Below are 6721 nucleotides of genomic sequence, written 5' to 3' on the forward strand. Positions count from 1 at the left end.
CACCTTATTTTATTTTTGATGGTTTCAAGGCAGAAAAGACCTCCACACAAAGTGTAAGAGTCAATAGCTTGGGACAGATGTTTCCTTTCCAGCCACGTTTTCCTGCCCCGAGTTAAATATAGCCAGCCTCTTTGCTTTGGCTTCCATAAGATGTATGTCGTTAACGCTCTCCATTTGGGTTTGCAGAGACGAAGATGGATGGGTCCCTGGATTTTAAACCCTACTGGCCTATGAACTAGATGCAATATTGGGTGCAAGATAATCCAGCCCCCTGAGGGGGCTTCCAGGACCCTCCCGTGAGGGAAATGGTTCCCTTACACCTACCCTCAGGTAGCACCAGGCAGGATTTCCAAGTGAAGAAGGCACTTTGCCAAGTGGCTCCTCTTTTGTTTCCCCACAAATCCTTCATCTTGGAATTTTCTTGCATCGATTACACGCTGATCCCCAGGGTAGCTTGGACCCCCTTTGATACTCTGGCTTTAACGGAAACATAAACTCTATCCACTAGCATTCATGAGCAATGCTGAGATAAGCCGGCACAGTCAGGAAGGTTTATTGAAGGCTTAGAACAGACACAAGGGAAATGAGCAGAGACAATACCAGAAGGACAGCCACAGTCACAGCACAAACAATGCACGTCGGACCCATTCTCAGAGCGCTGCTTCCCGGGACTTAGAGGCTCCTTATCCAAGTTGGCTTCATCACAGATATGTTCCCCCTTCAGCCAAGCTGTGCTCAGCGATCACAAGGCTGCTCCCAGAGGATAACCCAGGTTCGGACAGAGCTAAAGGAAAAAACTACCATCATGAATAATTGCCCCACCTTCCACCTTCTCAAAACAAAAATAGCTTTGCTGATTATTTTTGTTTGTAAAAGTAATGCGCAGCTATTGTAAATACCAAATGCACAGGCTGCCTACAGAAGTGGAGAAGAAAGTGAAATGTGGCTGTAACTTCACCAGCGACAATCCTTGTATATGTGCGGGAGGCATGTTATCACTTCACACCATAAAATAGCATCATCCTGTGACACGCTTTTTCCCCTCACCCACCGCCAGCTCTTACTAGGTGCAGCAATGCACAGAAAAACTGTGGGTTGGGAGCAAGTCCAGCTGAAATGCCACAACCTTTCTCTCTGACTCGAGAGCTTGTCCCTTAGGAGCCAAACTGAGATGGTGGCCCTAGGCCAATGCTTGGAGGGGAGGGGAAAATGAGACATTACATTTTATGCCTCTTTTCTAATCATCATTACATTTTTGCCTTTAATGATATCCCAAGGGGCCTGTGAAAGATGCCAACAGATTATCTCGGGCGCCGGCACTAGGTGGCCAGCCCAAGCTCACTCCCTTCTAAGGAACAGCCCCACCCACTCGGATGCAACGAGGGATGTCGTCCCAACATATAATTCATGTATACATACGTAGACAGCCATAAGTAATTTGAAAACTTCTATAACTTAAAAATTTGTAACAAATTAAGACACAAATTATTCATGAACAAGTAGTGATATGGATTAAAAAGGGGACATACTCCAGATAAAGAACAGATTAATGAGACAGAAGGAATTTTATCAATAACAATTTGAAAACTTGGATAAATATGTAATTGCCTAGGAAAATAATAACACTTGCTCAAGAAGAAATTTTTTTAAACTGAGAACTCATAACAACTAATGGAATCAGTATTTTAAAATAGTCTCACACTAAATACCGGGCCCAAATGATTTCATAGGCAAGTTCTAACAAATCTTTAAGGAAGTAATCATCCCAATCTTATAAAAACTCTTCCTGAGAATAGAAGAAAGAAAAAGAAAAGAAATACTCTTCAACTCACTTTATAAGAACTTTATAACCCCAATACCAAAATCAAACAATGACATAGCGATGAAGGAAAAAATACAGGCTCATTTCATTTATGACTACAGAAGCAAAAATCATAAATAGAAAATTGGACTCACAAATTAAATTCTACAGCGTATAAAAATGCTAATAAACCATGACAAAGTTGGGCTTAATGCAAAGTTGGTTTAATGCTAGAAAATCTATAAATGTAATTCACTATACTACCATATTAAAGGGAAAATATATATATCATTTCCATAGATCTAGATAAGACATTTTTAAAAATCATAGTAAGCTAGTTATTAAAGAAAGAATTTTTTTAGTAAATGAGGAATGGAAAAGAATGTGTTTAGCATGATACAAAGCACATATAAAAAATTAAGTAAAGGGGTCTTAAGTGGGAAAACATTAGAATATTCACCTTTAAAATCTGGAATGAGGCAAGGATGTTTAGGACCACCACATCTTTAATCCTCGCAGCAGGTGTTCTTGTCAGTACGTTACCTCAAAAAAAAAAAAATAATTCAAAGGGAGAAGAATTGGAAAGAAGAAATAAAATTATCCCTATATGTAGCTGATATGATCATTTACATAGAAAACCCAAGGAATCTACAAACATGTGGGAATAATAGGAGAATTTCACAAGGGAGCTCAATAGAAGATTAATATAAAACAATGAGTTGTTGTTTCATACACCAGCAACAAAAATAATTAAAAAGAATATACGATTTATAATAGCCTTAGAGGACATCCATCATCTAGGAATAAATCTAACGAAAGGTGAATTACAACCACTGCAAGAAAAATCGGAAACTTTAAGGAAGACCCAAACAATGGAGAGCTATGCCAAGTTCACCGAAGGAAAGATTTGGTTCTCTCCAAATTAATCTGCAGAGAAGTTCTGATGAAAATCCAAAAGGCTATTTTTGGGCAAGAACCCAATAAGGATTCTAATACATATGGAAGAGTAAAGAGCAGAGAAGAGCCAGGCCACTTTCCTGAAGAGAATCAGGGTCTTTGCTTCCCTACCCACATCAGGACTTACTTGAAGCCACAGTAGATTAGACAGTGGTAAAGGTACTGGGGTACACATGGTGACCAGCGGATAGAGTCCAAGAACAAGCCCACCTTTATACAAAATGTTGGCATGTAACAGAATGGTGTTTCAGACCAGTAGGGAAATTAGAGGATACTCAGTAAACAGAGCTGGGAAAGTGGTTATCTGTATGAAAAATATATGACACTGGATTAGTGCCAGTTATTCACCCTGAATCTCTTAGTTCCAACCTCACATTTCTAGACTCTTCTCTATAATGCCGGGGATGGTGTGCGTTTGCTCCATTATGTGAGAATATTCGATTCCTCTACAGAGGCCAAGAAAAGCAAACTGGGCAAAATTCATCAGCTGTATTCACTGTAGATAATACGTAAACACGTCTGCTGAGACAGTGGCAGAATTCAGATATGCTAAAAATAGGTAACAAGTTTTTAAGCTGCAAAGACATGTAAAAATGAAATAAATGGAATATGTTGTAAAAACAATGGAACGGGGGCACCTAGGTGGCACAGGGGTTAAGCGTCTGCCTTCGGCTCAGGGCGTGATTCCCGGTGTTCTGGGATCGAGCCCCACATCAGGCTCCTCCGCTATGAGCCTGCTTCTTCCTCTCCCACTCCCCCTGCTTGTGTTCCCTCTCTCTCTGGCTGTCTCTATCTCTGTCGAATAAATAAATAAAATCTTTAAAAAAAAAAAAACAATGGAATGAACAAGAGTATTACTTGCAGGTGGAAAAGGATAGAACGATTAAGTCATCACAAGGTAGAGAGCATGCCACCACAGGGCTGGCAGCCAGGTCATTATCTACCTAAATTGTCTACCAATTGGTGAGACCATTCTGGTCCCTGTATGCTCTGCCCCAGAAATGCTGACAGAGGGGATGGCTGCACAGAACACGGACGAGCTGTGTGAGTAGACCTGTGACCAGGCCTACCTGCCTTGCACCACCCAATAGAGCAAGTATCAGTAGCAACGTTCGTTCCAGCCATGTTCCATCTACTGATCCCTTACCTAACTTCAGTTCTGGTCCTTACAACTAACTATACCATCGGAACATAACACAAGAGAGTGGGGCTCTTTCACCTTGCCTGCTCCCTACCCCATGCTGACTATCCTACCCCAACTCTTTCTTCTTCTTCCTGGTTGTATGTTTGAAATAGATTCAATAGCCTTTGGGATCTGATCATCGTCATTTGGCCTGAGCCTTCTTGCTGTGTGGCCTCTACGGCCTGTCTATGGCATACTGGGAGGCTATGACTACATGGACCTAATTTCCCACTGGCCACTGGGGCTGGGAATCCACATGCCATATTTCCCAGACCCCCTTTTCAGTGGGTTTCCAGTTAGTTCTGCCAAGAGGAGGCACTGGAGAGAGACTGGAGGCAGGAAGAGGAAAGAAGGGACTCATGTTTGACTTCAAATCCTCGTGGCCTCCCTGTGGCACGCGAACACGTCTGCCACCAAGGCTCCCTCCCTGCTCACCTGGGATCTAAACCCTGAGAGTTTCCAAAGAGCCAAAACAAGTTTGCAACAGGGGAAAAAAGTGTTGGTTCTAAAATATGAAATTGGAAAATCAAAATGAACAAAAGTTGTATTTACTGTCTATAAAAGGTAAACTTAGCCAACTCGGAAACCACAAGGCAACTCTAAGTTTTACATACACGTAGTAAAGTTTGAATTACAAGAACCAAATGAAGCATGTACTTTAAAACTAAAAAAATTTTTTTAAATCCTTTCCCTTTCTTTCTTTTTTTTTTTTACATCAAAGAATTAATATTTAACATGGGATGTGGGTCTATTTTAAATTGCTTGATACGATGTGTGTTTGTGTGTGTTGGGGCTGAGGTGAAGCGGTGTTCCACGGTGAGGGTGCTTATAACCTAAAGGTTTACAAAGGGCCTGACGGAGCCTCTCACTCTGGATCTTTCTGTTGCACCCCCACTACGTGCCGTGTAGTTACCATTCCCTTCTAACGCCCCTTATGTGATGAAGTGGCAGGGCAGAGACACCAAGGGGCAGCCAAGAAAGGCGAGAGCTTTGAAGACACTTGTGAGCTCACCTCAATCTGACTGTGAGGAAACACAAGGCAGGGGCCCAGGAGGGACTCATCTCCAGGGGTCAGACCGAAGAAGAGTTTGTGGGTGGCGGGGGCGAGCTTGTGTGTGCTTGAGGTGAGTCTCAATGACTCCGGCAAATAGGAAGGGTCGCCAGTTATCACCTCGTGGCACAGGTGCGGTGCAGACTGGAGAAGAACAGCTCCGGTTTCTCAGAGGCAGGGGTGTCCTGGCTTCCCATCCCTCTCCTATTTTTGCCTCCCCTAAGTCTGCCATCCACTCTGCACCCAGTGTGTCTTCTTTCTTAACTAGGCCTTCTTGAACTTAGTGTGCATAAGAATCACGGACGCTGCCTGTGAAAAGTGCAGATTCCTGGACCCGAACCTTGATTCTCTGTAGACGACGCTTTGAGAAGCTCTGCACCAAAGCTAGGTTAAGAAATTCAGGTGCTAGAGACAAGCTTTTCCTGTCTCCTGTGGTCCAGCAGGGCAGACAAATGGCATTTAAAGTAACCAGAAGTGTAGGAATGAAGGAAGAGCCATGTGAGCCAAATTGGTTCTCCTACCTAGCAAGAATTGGAACCCCACATTTTGTTCACAAGCTCTCATTGGGTGTGAAGCAGCTCCAGCCCCTGGAGCAGAAAAAGGAGGGGGAGCTAAGAAAGTGGGTGGGAGAGGAGCTCTCCTCTTTTCTCTATTAACTGGGAGTCCCAGGGACAAATGCCTGATTTTTTTTTTAAGATTTTATTTACTTATTTGAGAGAGAGAGAGACAGCCAGCGAGAGAGGGAACACAAGCAGGGGGAGTGGGAGAGGAAGAAGCAGGCTCCCAGCAGAGAAGCCTGATGTGGGGTTCAATCCCAGGACCCTGAGATCACGCCCTGAGCCAAAGGCAGAGGCTTAACGACTGAGCCACCCAGGTACCCCCAAATGCCTGATTTTAAAAATGTATTTTTCAGTGTTTTCTGTCCCCAGCTGCAGGTCTGAGATCACAATGTGGTCAGATCTGAATCACCATTTACATTTTGAGACAGATTCATTCTCTATCATTGTGTTCTATCAAACTTGCATCACAAGCCTTTCGTTTTACTGTGTGATGAAAGGCATTGTTTCCTATTTAAAGGAAAGTTAGCCAACAAGATCCGAATAGAGAGCTTCGGATTTTGTTTTTAGACCTGGATCGACTTCTGTACAAACCAAACAATAGTAGATCATAGAGAAGGACCATAAAGATAAGTCTACTTTCATGATGCTAGGGAGTCGGCTGACAAGTATATCAGGAAAGATCAGAGGGAGCTGGTCTGACCTTCCTTCCTCCCTACTCTGGCTGTGTGGCGCCCACATCGTGGAAGACAGCAGACTGGGTATTTGTAACCCTGTGATTCCATTCAGGACCTCAGAGCACGTTTCCAGACTGCGCCTTCTCATCTTATCCCCTCCCTGGTGCCATCGTCTGAGTCTGCGGGCCCCTCTCTCCTCCAGCCTCTGCCTCCCCCATCCAAACCAATCTGTGACTAGGCTGATCGCCCAGCTCAGAGTTTCTGCAGTTCAGTTTCCCAACCTCTAGAACAACTAGTGAGTAATAGGGAGCTCCAGGATCAGTCAGGTAGTATAGGGTGGGGTCGTCGAGGAAGTCCTTTTCCTGATGCAAGAGCAAGATAAGGGCCATAAAGTCACAGACCCAGGGCTGGAGAGGGGATGCCTGCAGAAAGGGCTGCCTAGGTATCCGGAGAGTCCTTTGTCTCTATGATGATGGCGACGGGCTCAAACTATGT

Source organism: Ailuropoda melanoleuca, chromosome 8, assembly GCF_002007445.2.
Source record: "Ailuropoda melanoleuca isolate Jingjing chromosome 8, ASM200744v2, whole genome shotgun sequence".
Classification (NCBI taxonomy): domain Eukaryota; kingdom Metazoa; phylum Chordata; class Mammalia; order Carnivora; family Ursidae; genus Ailuropoda; species Ailuropoda melanoleuca.